The 15,460-nt window shown below is 43.2% G+C and overlaps 1 protein-coding gene across 1 annotated transcript in view; it reads right to left on the reverse strand.

Annotated features, from left to right (window-relative positions):
* The window catches only part of CD99L2 (CD99 molecule like 2), an 89,912-nt gene that overhangs the window by 39,267 nt on the left and 35,185 nt on the right, over window positions 1-15,460 (reverse strand). The gene's annotated exons all lie outside the window — the stretch shown is intronic.

Here is a 15,460-nt window from a genome sequence, read left to right on the forward strand (position 1 = left end):
TGATTATACATAACTTAAAAGGCTCTATGGAAAAGCTTTTAACGAGAGAATCTGTTCTCAGAGGTGGACCCATCTGCCCAATTATGCCTGCTATTGAATTTGACAGTTATCATTCCCTCTGATGGGCATGTAGTTTCCTACAGGGGTATATACATTATCAATTCTCAAACTACCATGCATGTATACTGGAACTGAACACATCGGTAAATGGGTGGTGAACTGTAGAAGCCAGGCTTCTCACTGTTTCAGATAGAGGTTACAGATAAGAGAAGGCTAAAACGACCTATGTGATAATGGATTAGAGTTGGAGACCTCAGTATGAATCATGTTTAGCTTAACATACATACAGATGGTTACATATAGAAATACTTATAGACACGTGTGTATATAAACATGGGCTAGTATGCGGACATACACCTCTGCTCTGTGACCTGAGAGGGCCTGGAAGCAGTAACACCCCAGTAGCAATAAGCACACCTAGCACCCAGATCGTGGTTTCTAAATACCATTCTCCAGTTAAAGAAAAACAGATCTCCTTGGAGAAATGGCAGGTTCTAGGATTGGAACAAGAAATATAGGAGTCTGAAGCATCTTATAGTTCCAGGAGGTATTTTTTAAAATATTGATATTGATGGGTATATGTCAATGAGGCACAGGGCCAGCTGAAAGAGCTCCCAACAGCTAAAGCTGGAACAATTTAATCAATAAAGTAGTATTAGATTATAATACAAAGTATAAAATATCCATTTGTCCATGTTGATATAAACACATGAATACATAAAAGGGATAAAACAGAAGAATTCAAATTAATTTATGTAGGTATTTCTAGCTCAAGGAGATGAAGCATAACTCTCCACTCCATAAGTGTTGACTTCCTTCCAAGGATTACAATATGAGAAGGTAGGTAGGAGGAGAGAGTAACTCTACAGTGGAGAAATCTAAGAAGTACTACATCAGATCAAGGTTAACATCAACAGTGATGGGTCATGCTGATAGTATATACCCTTGATATCGTGGGATGAGACAAGCACCATACATGTGTGGTCTTCCTCTCAAATGCCCATAACCCGAGTATAATCATGAGAAAAACATGAGACAAATTCCAATTGATGGGCATCCTACAAAATATGTGACCAGCACTCAAAACCAAGGTCATCAAAAACAAAACAAAATCTGAGAACCCAGCACAGCCTGAAGAGCCTAAGGAGATATAATGATGGAAGGTCACTGGTATCCTGGATTGGATCCTGGAACAAAACTAGGGACTTCAGGTTAAAACAAAGGAAATCTGAATAGAGTATGGACTTTAGTTAATAATAGTATATCAATATTGGTTCATTAATTGTGAAAAATACACCACACTAATGTAAAATGTTAAAAATAGGGGAAACCGAATGTGAAGCATATGAGAAGTGTCTTTACAAGCTTTGCATTATAAATCTGAAACTGTTCTAAAAACGTGTCTTATTTTTAAAAATCCACTTCCCATAGCAAAAGAATTAAGGGTAACCACTACGTCTACCTCATTTAAGGAAAAAAAAAAAAAAAGGTCAACACCAACAGCTAAAAATCAATCCAACGAAAGTCACCAAACAGAAAAAAGAAACCAGTTAAACAGAAAATATGAACCTTAACACAAGAATATGTACAATCCTATCAGTAAAAAAAAAAAAATGAGTATAAAGAGGGTAAATCTCCTATCCAAAGATAATTGGAATATAACTATATGCTGTTGACAAAATATACACATAAAACAACATAATCACACACACAAAATATATATAACAGAAATATACACTGGTAAATGTTAACAAGAAGAAAGCAGATGTGGCAATATTAATATGACGATAAAATTTAAGACCCCAACATCTAAATAAGAAAAGGCCAATATTTTATAAAGCATATAATCCACCAAGAAAATAAAAATTATGACACTTAGTAACCTAGCTTCTAAAATTCTGGAGTAGACTTTTGCTTCTTTCTATGATGGAGTAATTGGCATAAGATTAGCTCTCCCACTGTGAACACTATAAAATGGACAAAACATGAGCCAATAGCTTTCAGCACTGAACAGCAATCCCTGAGATCAAGGAAATTGTGACAGCTAAATCCAACAGGTGATCCTGGACTGGATCCTGAATGCATAAGAGGCATTATTGGGACACTTAGTGAAATTTGAAAGAGGTCTGTTGACCAGGTGGTAATACTGGATCACTGTCAATTTCCCCATCTTCATGGATTTACTGTGGTCAGGGAAGAAGGTATCTTTGTTTTTAGGAAATGCACACTGAAGTATTAAGAGTTAATGAGCGGCCTGCTTGCCACTGATTCTGAAGTGATTCTGAAAAAATATTTAGAGACACCTACACACACCAGTGCCAATGTGGTACAACTGGGAAATCTAGGTGGACAGTAAATCAGAATTCCTTGTATTAGACATTACGGTGACAACGGGTGAAACTTGCATTAGGTCTGAGGATTAGGTGGCAGTAAGGTATCAACATTAATTTTCTGACTCAGATAGTTACACTGAGAATATATAAAAGGATGTCCTTGCTTGAAGAAAATGCTCCCTCTTTATAGATTTTGGATACTAGCCCTTTGTCCAATATGTCATTTGAAAGTATCTTTTCCCATTCCTTGGCTGCCTTTTAGTTTTGTTGATTGTTTCCTTTGCTGTGCAGAAGCTTTTTATCTTCATGAGGTCCCAATAGTTCATTTTTGCTTTTAATTCCCTTGACTTTGGGGATGTGTCAAGTAAGAAATTGCTGCGGCTGAGGTCAGAGAGGTTTTTTCCCTGCTTTCTCCTCTAGGGTTTTGATGGTTTCCTGTCTCACATTCAGGTTCTTTATCCATTTTGAGTTTGTTTTTGTGAATGGTGAAAGTGGTATAGTTTCATCCTTCTGCATGTTGCTGTCCAGTTCTCCCAGCACCATTTGTTAAAGAGACTGTCTTTTTTCCATTGGATATTCTTTCAAACTCCACACCCGAAAAACAAATAATCCAGTGAAGAAATGGGCAGAAAACATGAATAGACACTTCTCTAAAGAAGACACCCAGATGGCCAACAGGCACATGAAAAGATGCTCAATGTCGCTCCTCATCAGGGTAATACAAATCAAAACCACACTCAGATATCACCTCACGCCAGTCAGAGTGGCTAAAATGAACAAAACAGGAGACTATAGATGCTGGAGAGGATGTGGAGAAACGGGAACCCTCTTGCACTGTTGGTGGGAATGCAAACTGGTGCAGCCACTCTGGAAAGCAGTGTGGAGGTTCCTCAAAAAATGAAAAATAGACCTACGCTATGACCCAGCAGTAGCACTGCTAGGAATTTACCCAAGGGATACAGGAGTGTTGATGCATAGGGGCACTTGTACCCCAATGTGTATAGCAGCCCTCTCAACAATAGCCAAGTTATGGAAAGAGCCTAAATGTCCATCAACTGACAAATGGATAAAGAAGTTGTGATTTGTATACACAATGGAATACTACTTGGCAATGAGAAGAATGAAATCTGGCCTTTTGTAGCAACGTGGATGGAACTGGACAGTGTTATGCTAAGTGAAAAAAGTCATACAGAGAAGGACAGATTCCATATGTTTTCACTCCTGTATGGATCCTGAGAAACCTAACAGAAGACAATGGGGGAGGGGAAGGAAAAAAAAAATGGTTAGAGATGGAGGGAGCCAAAACATAAGAGACTCCTAAAAACTGAGAACAAACTGAGGGTTTATGGGGGGTGGGAGGGAGGGGTGGGTGGGTGATGGGTATTGAGGAGGGCACCTGTTGGGATGAGCACTGGGTGTTGTATGGAAACGGATTTGACAATAAATTTCATAATAAAAAAAAAAAGAAAATGCTCCCTAAAGGTATATTGCAGATGTGCGGGGTGGGGGGGGGGTGACTAGGGGGAGGGTGATGGTGTATCAGGTAAGCAACTTACTCTCAGGTGATTGTGGGGGTGGGGAGAACCTCCTTATACTTGCAAGTTTCTTGTAGGTTTGTAATTATTTCAACATTTAAAAAATTAAAATTATTTAAATACGTATATCCCAACCCAGCAATTGCACTTTTAGGTACCTGTTACAGAAAAATACTTGCACATGTGCCCAAAGGGGTATGTGCAAGGTTGTACAAAACAGTACTGCCTAAAATACCAACAAGAAATGGACACAGACCAAGTGTCCATCAAGGAAGAAGAATTAAACAAAACGTAGTTCAATACAATGAAACGTTACATTGCTGTTTAAAAGAATGGGATGCTCTCAGTAAACTAGGAATAGAAGGGAACTTCCTCAACTTGAAAGAGTATCTACAAAAAAACCTATAGCTAACACCATATTTGATGGTGAGACTAAAGCTTTCCTTCCAAGATCAGAAACAAGGCAATGATGTCCCCTCTCCCTACTGCTCTTCAATATCATAGTGGAAGTCCTAGCTACTGCAACAAGAAAGAGATCGATCGAGCGATCCTGATTGGGAAAGAAGAAATAAAAACTCTTTGTTCACAGAGAACATGATCATCTATGCAGATAATCCAAAAGGATTCACAAATGCAAAAAACTCTTTAAACTCCTGGAACTAATAAGTGACGACAGCAAGGTTGGGGGAGGCAAGGTCAATCCTTTTCCTATATATCAGTAATGAACAAGTGGAGTTTGAAATTTAAAAAGCATCATTAGCAGCCCCCAAAAAGAAATCCTGGTATAGATCTAGAAAGAAAGAAGGAAAGAAAGAAAGAAAGAAAGAAAGAAAGAAAGAAAGAAAGAAAGAAAGAAAAAAAAAAAAAAAGAAAGAAAGAAAGAAAGAAAGAAAGAGAAAGAAAAAAGCCTAAGATCTAGATGAAGAAAGCTACAAAACTGTGATGAAAGAAATCAAAGGACTAAGTAAATGTAGAGATATTCTAAGTTCATAGATAGGAAGACTCAATGCTGTCAACATGTCAGTTCTTCCCAACTTGATTTATAGATTCAATGCAATCACAATCAAAATGTCAGCAAGTTATTTTGTAGATACCGAGAAACGGATTCAAAAGTTTATATGGAGGGGTGCCTGGGTGGCTCAGTTAAGCGTCCAACTCTTGGTTTCAGCTCAGGTCATGATCTCACATGAGTTTGAGCCCCACATTGGGCTCTGTGCTGACAGGACAGAGCCTGCTTAGGATTCCGTCTGCTTCTCTCTCTCTCTCTTCCCTCCCCCACTCATGCTCTGTCTCAAAAATAAACTTTTAACAAGTTATATGGAGAGCACAAAGACCCAAAATAGCCAATACAATATTGAAGGAAAAGAATGAGGTTGGAGGACTGATGCTAGCCAACTTCAGGACCTACTATAAAGTTATGGTAGGGGCGCCTGAGTGGCTCTGTTGGTTAAGCGTCCGACTTCTGCTCAGGTCATGATCTCATGGTTCGTGAGTTCGAGCCCCGTGTCGGGCTCTGGGCTGATAGCTCAGAGCCTGGAGCCTGCTTCAGATTCTGTGTCCTCCTCTCTCTCTCTGCCCCTCCGCTGCTTGCACTTTGTCTCTCACATTGTCTCAAAAATAAATAAACGTTAAAAAGAAAAAATTTAAAGTTATGGTAATCAAGATAGTGTGTATTAGGAAAAAGAGAGACAAACAGATCAATGGAACAGAATAGAGAGCCCAGAAACAGACCCACATAAATACAGTCAGCTCATATTTGACAATGGAGAAAAAGCAACACAGTGGAGAAAAGACAGTCTCTTCAACAAATGGAGCTGGGACAACCACCTCCAAAAAAAAAAAAAAAAAAAAAAGAATCTAGACAAAGACTTTACATCCTTCACAAACATTAACTCCAGTGGATTACAGACTTAAATATAAAACACAAAATGATAAAACTCCTAGAAGCAACATAGTAGAAAACCTAGATGCCTTGAGTTTGGCAATGACCAAAAGCATGATCCATAGAAAAACTTAAGCTGGACTTCATTAAAATTAACAACTTCTGCTCTGTGAAAAACACTGTCCAGAGAATGAAAAGACAGGCCATAGGCTGGAGAAAAGATTTGCAAAAGACACATCTGATAAAAAAAAAAAAAAAAAAAACAAAGCAACAATAACAAAAAACTGTTACCCAAAATATACAAGGAATGCTTACAACTTAATAACAAACAACCCGATGAAAATGTGGCCCACCCCCCAGGTGCCTCTGGTGCCTAGTCATCCCCCACACCCACATAAGGCCCAGTTAGGTAAATCTGAATAGACACTTTCCCAAAGAAGACATCCAGATGGCTCACCGGACCATGAAAAGATGCTCAGTATCACTAATTATCAGAGAAATGCAAATCAAAACTGCAGTGAGGTATCACCTCATGCCTGTTAGAATGGCTAAAATGAAAAAGACAAGGTAAGTGTTGGCGAGGATGTGGAGAAAAGGGCACCCTTGTGTACTGTCTGTGGGAAAGTAAATTGGTGCAGCTACTACACTATGGGAAACAGTATGGGTCATCCTCAACAAAGGGAATCAGGATCTCAAAGAGGTCTCTGCACCCCCATAGTCATTGCAGCATTACTTACAATAGCCAAACATGGAAACTACCTACGTGTCCACCGTTGATGGATAAATGGATAAAGATCAAGATACACACACACACACACACACACACACACACACACACACACACACACAAAGAATATCACTCAGCCATAAAAAAAAGGAAATTCTACCTTTTCAAGAAAAAAATGTATGGACCTTGAGAGCATTAATACTATGTGAAATAAGACAGAGAAAAAGAAATACTGTGTGACCCCATTTAGATAGGCTATGTAGACTAGTCAAATTGACAGAGAAGAATGGCGGTTTCCAGGGACCTGGAGGCAGTGGAGATGGGGAGATGTTGGTCAAAGGGTATAGACTCTCAAAGGGCGCCTGGGTGGCTCAGTGAGTTAAGCATCTGACTTCGGCTCAGGTCAGGATCTTGCAGTTTGTGGGTTTCAGCCCCACGTCGGGCTCTGTGCTGACAGCTCAGAGTCTGGAGCCTGCTTCAGTTTCTGTGTCTCCCTCTCTATCCCTCCCCTGCTCGCTCGCACGCTCTCTCAAAAATAAATAAATATTAAAAAAAAATTTTAAAGGGTATAGACTTCCAGTTATACGTAAATAAGCTCTGGAGATCTAATGTACAGTATAGTGACTATAGTGAACAATACTGTATCATATACTTGAAGATTGCTAGGAGGGTAGATCTTAAATGTTCTCACCATATGCACAAAACAATGGTAATTATGTAAGGTGATGGGGGTTTAAATGATCTTACCATGGTAATCAGTTCACAATATACACATGTATCAAGTCATCACATTGTATCTTAAATTTATACAGTGTAATATCAATTATATCTCAATAATTCTGGAAAAAAGAGATAAGGAAAAAGAGAGATTAACCACATGAGAGAGCACAAGCAGAGGAGGGGCAGAGAAAAAGGGAGACACAATATCCAAAGCAGGCTCCAGGCTCTGAGCTGTCAGCACAGAGCCCTATGCGGGGCTCGAACCCACAGACCGTGAGGTCATGTCCTGAGCCGAAGTTGGACGCTTAACAGACTGAGCCACACAGGTGCCCTAGGGTGTTTCTAAAGCTATACACAAACAACAGCTGACCAAAGGGAAAAAAATGGGCCAAAAAAACTTAACAGATACTTCACCAAAGACACACAGATGGCAACTATATATGTGAAAGTATGCTCCACATCTTGGTCATCAGTGAAATTCAAATTAAAGCAATGAACTACTACTTAGCCATAAAAAAGAATGAGATCTTGCCATTTGCAACAAAATGGATGGCCTAAAGAACATAATGCTAAGTGAAAGAAGTCAGAGAAAGACAAATACCATATGATTTCACTCATGTGGAATTTTTTTTCCAATGGAACCAAGTCAACTTTATTTTTTCACTTATTTTATTTAGAATTTATTGTCAAATGGGTTTCCATACAACACCCAGTGCTCATCCCAACAGGTGCCCTCCTCCCTGCCCATCACCTACTTTCCTCTCTCTCCCACCCCTCATCAACCCTCAGTTTGTTCTCAGTCCTTAAGAGTCTCTTATGGTTTGGCTCCCTCCCTCTCTGTAACTTTTTTTCCCCCCTTCGCCTCCCCCGTGGTCTTCTGTTAAGTTTCTCAAGATCCACATATGAGTGAAAACATATGGTATCTGTCTTTCTCGGACTTTAAGAAACAAAACAAATGAAAAAAAAAAAAGACACAAACAAAACAAGCAGAGTCTTAAATATAGAGAACTGGTGGTTGCCAGACAGTGGGGGTGGGGGATGGGGGATGGGTGAAATAGATGGGGGGGATGAAGAGCACACTTATCACATCTATCGTTATGAGCATGTAATATACAGAGTTGTGGAATCATTATAATGTATACCTGAAACTAACATAACCTCTGAGGATGGCCGAAATTGCAGATACCACCAAGCACTGGCAAGGATGCAGAACACAAAAAAAATCTCAATTACTGGTGGGAATGCAAAATGGTGCAGCCACGTTGGAAGACGGTTTGATAGTTTCTAACAAAACTAAACAGATACACCATACAATCCAGCACCTGTACTCCTTAGTGTTTACCGAAAGGAATTAAAAAAACCTATGTCCAAACAAAAATCTGCATACAGATGCTTATAATTTCTTTATTCAGAATTGTCAAAATGCGGAAGCAACCAAGATTCCTTCAGTAGGGTGAATGGATAAACAAACTGTGGTACATCCAGACAATGGAATATTCTTTCATGCTAAAAAGAAAAAAAAAAGCTATCAAGCCATGAAAAGACAGAGGAACCCTTAATGCATATTATTAAATGAAAGAAGCCCATTGTAAAACTGACAAAGTGTAGGATTCCAACCCTATGACATTCTGGAAAGACAAAACTGTGGAGACAACAAAAGGATCGTTGTTGCCAGAGGTTGGGGTGGATGCACACACAGCTGGAACGCAGTGAAAATATTCCATAGGATACTCTGATGGTGGGTACACATCACTGTCAGTTTGTAAAAACCCACAGAATATACAACACCAAGAGTGCACCCTGAAGTATGGACTTGGGGCGATAATAGAATGTCAGTATAAGTTAATCAATTCTAACTAATGTACCACTTTGGTGGGCGGTGTTGAGAAGGGACCTGTGCATGTGTTTGGGCAGGAGGTACATGGAAAAACTCTACCTTCTGTTCAATATTGCTGTGAACATAAAACTGCTATAAAAAATGAAGTCTATTAAAAAGAAAAGAACAGCATGAGCATACACACTGACATGGGAGAGAGCTCCAAGATACAGTATTAAATAAAGCAAGTAGTTTTCCATTTGTGTGTATGTCTATATCCATATAAATTTTCTGGAAACTTACACATGATTAGGGGTCAGGGAGAAGGAATGTTGATTATTAATTTAAATGCTTCTCGGATTTGTTTTTAATCAGGCACAAGTATTTCTCTTATCATAATAATTTAAAAGTTCTGGATCAACCCCTCCCAAATCATAAGCCAATCATTTTACTGGGTCTTCCTTCAAAACCCCAAAATTGCAAGCCTACGTTCAGTCATCCAATTAACATCTTGCACAAGTAATAATATGTTTTTGGCCTGAGCCATTCCCCCACTGTTTGCTGATATATCCTGCTATACGTCATCAAGAGTTAAGAGCAACAGAACATAATTTTGCAGTATTTATTAAGCCCTCATTGACCTTGGATTCAGTGGACTTAAACCATTTGTGGACAGAACCACTCAGCATCAACCTACATCTGGAGCTAATTAAGACTTCTTCAGAGTCTACAATCAAGCACAGCTGTTAAAATCAAGAAGGGAACAAATATTCTCATGAGAGAGATCATACCTCGAATGCTCTAAAATAGGGTAGTGTTCTAGGTCTTTTGTATGCAATGTAGAACAACTCAGTTTGGGTGTAAATAGACATTAAAAAGTAGCTGATTCATCTCAGGCTCAATTTACAAGCCCCAAATCACCTTATGGTGGTGGGGGGGTATTAAGTTGCCTCGTTCCACTGCAGAAGACCACAAAGAATTTCATTTAATGGAAAAGGCATGTAGTGAGCTGGTACCACCTGTCTGCAAATGTCTGTTCACATTAGGCAGAATTTTGGAAATGTTACCCATGGACTTGTACTTGCCCTTAAAAAGATCCATTTGAGAAGCAGATTGCCAGTTCTACCCACAGACACCCCAGCAGCTTGTGTCTGTCCTAAAATAGGTTTTGTCCCTTTGGGAGGAAACAAACTTGACCTCATATGGCCACTGTGACTGGTGTCTAAAGCTAAGGGTGCATTTTAATGAGGACTGTAAAAGAAGGCACTGCAGGTCCTTGTTAGAGAATTCCAGCATGCGCTGGCTGGGATCCAGCACCTGCCAAAGCCCTCATTTAAATGCCTGATGCCCAAGGGAGACCCACCTGATGTGCCCCGGTAGTAGCCTTTCATTTTGATTTAATTAATCACTCCCTCCTCTGTTGTCCCCCGACCTGTTCCACTGAGTTCAAGCCGAAGGCACACCCATCCCGGTTGTTTGTGTTTGTCCTTTCCAGTCAACATGGCAGCTACTAGCCACATGTGGCTGTGTCAATTAAAATGAAAATTCAGGGGCTCCTGGGTGGCTCAGTCGGTTGGGTGTCCGACTTGGGCTCGGGTCATGATCTCACGGCTTGTGAGTTCGACCCCCACGTTGGGCTCTGTGCTGACAGCTCAGAGCCTGGAGCCTCTTCAGATTCTGTGTCTTTCTCTCTCCCTCCCTCTCTCTCTGCCCCTCTGTGTCTCTCTGTATCTCAAAAATAAATAAACATTAAAAAAATAAAATAAAATAAAATGAAAATTCAGTAAAAACTGTAAGTTGCAGTTCCTTAGCCACACAAGTCACATTCCAAGTGCTCAAAAGTCACGTGTGGCTGGCGGCTACTGTGTCAGGACAGTGCCAGAGAACATTCCCATCATCACCTAAAGTTCCGCTGGACAGTGCTGCTCCAGACAGGGAGCTGCTCGAAGCAGGGCCTCGGACTTGGTCAGCTGTATGCCAACGCCAAACACGGGCCGGAGAGCAAGGAGGCACACCCGACAGGCACGTTCACCGTGATTTTCCAAACTCCGACTGCTTGCGGCGGGAATACCTTTGATCTGTTCACACGGAATTACCAGTAGATAGTCTCTGCTATTACTTTGTGACAAATCCATTTGGGTCTCATGCCAAGAGTAAACTCCTGTCTGCAGAGGAACGTGTCTGCTCCCTGCTGAGTTAAGAACTGCAGAGGCAGCCTGGAGCCCTGGCTGCCCAAGATCTCAGATGCCATCACAGCTCAGCCAGGGAGAGGAGCACCCGTCAGGTGTCCAGGGACACCTGGCCCCTGCGCTCTAAGCATAGCTGCTCTTCTACCTTTTTCCTTTTCATGCATAAGCAGCTTTTTTTTTTTTTTTGCAGGCGGGGGGGGGGCAGCGCTGGGGAGGGGAAGGGTTCAGTACAAACTGTAAGTGAATAATACTTAAATGGCTTCGGTTTTCAGATTTTAAAATCTTGACCCTTTCCTGTGCATGAAAAAGCACACAACGGACTTCTGAGCCTACTAAATCATGATGTGTCATCTCAGCATTTTCCATTTGTCTGTCTGAACGGAGCTCCCATGAATACCCGTGCTATACTTCAGTTTGTCCAAGAGAGCCAGGACAACACCCTGGCTGGCATGGGGGCCGGCACCTGCCTCTGTTCCACAACTCCAGGACAGTGGAGCTACTTCTCCAGGGGGAAACGGACTTGGTCGACAGTAAGGCCGGTAACAAAGTGCAGGGAAGACCCACTAGAAGACAGGCCAGAATCAAATTTGGACCTGAGGGGTCAAACCGTAACCCAGGAAGTGGGACTGTGGCATAAGCCCCTCGAGCACCTGGGTTCAGGAAGAAGACTAAAATCAGTCTCTATAGACAGAGCCTACTCATGGAGGGGTTGGGGGCACAGGTTGATGTAACCTGAAATGAGCCACGGACTAAGGATGCTCCACCTTGATATGATAAAGACCTCATATCGGATGTGGCTGCATGTCAAGCTGGTGTGTTTCCCCTGTACCCTGGCAGGGGGCTGCTGGGGCTATGAGTAATAAAAGGAAAACCTGCACGTCAGAAAGACAACTTCATACCTCCCTGCTGCCTACCATAGAAACATTCCTGAAAAATGCTGGTAGGAAATCTACGCGACAAACTCATTCCCATGCATGGTCAAGTTTACAAATGTCTCTGGTGAAAGTAATTCCCGCCCCCCCCACCCCAACACAAACAAGTAGGTATCTGTCTCCCACCTCGTGCTAGAGTGGGTGAGAACAAACCACTAAGACGCTAAGTTATGCTGCTCCCTGATTTCCGTGAATTTTTGCACCATTTTAACTTCTGTTGCCTCAATGTACATTCGAACACATCTGTCTCGATAAATTTATGCTTTTACACCTCGAAGCACGCTGAGTAATTAATATCTTCTGGGTTAGCTAAGCACTGCAGCATTGCAAGGGGACATGAAAATGGTTTTGCTCTTATTCTGATTACTAAATGGATTTAGCTACTGCCACCTGAGCTCCCACTAGTTTCATGAATAAATTTAACGCATTCCCAGAGAGGACAACAGTGATGTGAAGGCAACAATTCACCAGAAGGCAGGGGTCAGCATCTCAGCCCACAACAGCCACCGCAATCAGTACATCTGCAACATGCGACCCAGATAGCTAATTTCGGGTACTCACAGGGCACACTTCACTCCACGCACCTATGTAAGGGGGAACCTGGAAAGCAAGGGGCCATGGCCAAAAATCCTTTCATAGATCTCCAGAAAGCAACCAAGTGTCCTATGTACCTGGCAAGGACCTTGACTTAAAAGGTGGAAGGAGGAGGGTTTTGTTTAGTTTTGTTGCCGATTTAGGACAGTCCCATTCCTCCTTTCCACACAGAAACATAAATGTCTCTGATGGCTCTTCTGAGAAATACCAAAGGTGTCTAGAATGCCTGCAAGGATAACCTTTTTTTATGTTAATTTGATAGAGGGGAGGGAGAGGGGGGAGGGGGGGAGAGAGGGGGGGAGAGGAGGGGGAAGAGGGGGGAGAGAGGGGGGGAAAGGGGGAGGGGGGGAGAGGGGGGGAGAGGGGGGGAGAGAGGGGGGGAGAGAAGGGGGGGAGAGAAGGGGGGGAGAGAAGGAGGGGAGAGAAGGAGGGGAGAGAAGGAGGGGAGAGAAGGAGGGGAGAGAAGGAGGGGAGAGAAGGAGGGGAGAGAAGGAGGGGAGAGAAGGAGGGGAGAGAAGGAGGGGAGAGAAGGAGGGGAGAGAAGGAGGGGAGAGAAGGAGGGGAGAGAAGGAGGGGAGAGAAGGAGGGGAGAGAAGGAGGGGAGAGAAGGAGGGGAGAGAAGGAGGGGAGAGAAGGAGGGGAGAGAAGGAGGGGAGAGAAGGAGGGGAGAGAAGGAGGGGAGAGAAGGAGGGGAGAGAAGGAGGGGAGAGAAGGAGGGGAGAGAAGGAGGGGAGAGAAGGAGGGGAGAGAAGGAGGGGAGAGAAGGAGGGGAGAGAAGGAGGGGAGAGAAGGAGGGGAGAGAAGGAGGGGAGAGAAGGAGGGGAGAGAAGGAGGGGAGAGAAGGAGGGGAGAGAAGGAGGGGAGAGAAGGAGGGGAGAGAAGGAGGGGAGAGAAGGAGGGGAGAGAAGGAGGGGAGAGAAGGAGGGGAGAGAAGGAGGGGAGAGAAGGAGGGGAGAGAAGGAGGGGAGAGAAGGAGGGGAGAGAAGGAGGGGAGAGAAGGAGGGGAGAGAAGGAGGGGAGAGAAGGAGGGGAGAGAAGGAGGGGAGAGAAGGAGGGGAGAGAAGGAGGGGAGAGAAGGAGGGGAGAGAAGGAGGGGAGAGAAGGAGGGGAGAGAAGGAGGGGAGAGAAGGAGGGGAGAGAAGGAGGGGAGAGAAGGAGGGGAGAGAAGGAGGGGAGAGAAGGAGGGGAGAGAAGGAGGGGAGAGAGAGAGGGGGGGGGGGAAAGTGAATCCCAAGCAGGTTTCACACTGTCAGCACATAGCCCAACATGGGGCTCAAACTCACAAACCAGGAGATCATGACCTGAGCCAAAATCAAGAATCAGACGCTTAACCAACTGAGCCACCCAGGCGCCCCCAGGATAACCTTTTCCACAGAGGTAAAACCTGAGAGCTAAGGGACTCCTCAGCCAAAGTGGGGGGCAAGGGGGAATGTGGGTTACATAGGGGTGAGTATGCTGAGAACCACTGAACCTAAAATGGTAAATTTTAAGTTATGTGAATCACATCTCAATAAAATGCAGTAGCTGTGTCCAGGTGCCATCCCAGCATTCAGCTGTGCACGGGGGTACCCCAGGACCTCAGAGATCAGATGCCTTATCAGGCAGAAACCTGAGGACCCCAGCAGTTAATCATTTGGTAGCAGAAACAGAAACAGCACTGGAGCCCGAAGATACTATGCCTTGTAACAGTGCTGTCACTCACAGATCAGGGGCCCTGGAGCATTCACTTGATGTCATACGAGTGACCTACTCCCCATACGTAATTGAAGGTGTCATACCTGATTCCTCAATCTCCCAATGGAATAAGGTGGGGGACATGCCCGAAACAAAGCCACCACAGACAAATAAAGTGCCATCATGATGTGCCAGGATGCTTGGGTCTCACGATAGCCCTACGACAAGAGGCACACTGCTCTTAGGGCCACAGTGTCTAAGAAGCAGTGCAAGATACTAAATGCCTTGCTGAGAGTGATACTGCTGGTGTCACATCAAAAACTGGAGCCCAACTCCAGTCCAAGGCTGTTCCAACACAACACATGAGGGTATCAGTCCTAGTGACCAGCTTTGGAACCCAACAGCCAGGGTGCCGACGTTCCAGCTCTGCCACTCACCAGCAGAGAAATCTTGGGCAAGAGATGGCTCCGTGCCTCAGTTTCCTCCTGTCAAACGGTGATAATGCTAGACTACTGCAGTAAGCTGCTGTGAAGGTTAAATTCGTCATTATACAGGATGTGATTAGCACAGTAGCTGACATACAGGAATCTCTCAAATATTAGCTATAATTATTATATTTGGCATTAAGTAAAGCAGAAGCTAGTAACAGGTTATTAAGTAGGAGGCCCTCAAAAAATACATGAGTAAGGGGCGCCTGGGTGGCTCGGTTGGTTAAGCGTCTGGCTTCGGCTCAGGTCATGACCTCACAGTTCATGTGTTTAAGTGCCATGTCGGGCTCTGTGCTGACAGCCCAGAGCCTGGAGTCTGCTTCGGATTCTGTGTCTCCCTCTCTCTCTCTCCCAAAAACAAATCATTAAAAAATTTTAAAAAGAATACACAAGCAAATAGCTTATAGAAGAGGCTTAATAAAATGTTCAAAAACTTAAAAGACGCAGAGAGGAAAGCCACATTCTGATCTGAACTCACCTAGTGTCTGATGAACCTTTACATCCTATTGA

This window comes from Panthera tigris, chromosome X (assembly GCF_018350195.1).
Source record: "Panthera tigris isolate Pti1 chromosome X, P.tigris_Pti1_mat1.1, whole genome shotgun sequence".
NCBI classification, from domain to species: domain Eukaryota; kingdom Metazoa; phylum Chordata; class Mammalia; order Carnivora; family Felidae; genus Panthera; species Panthera tigris.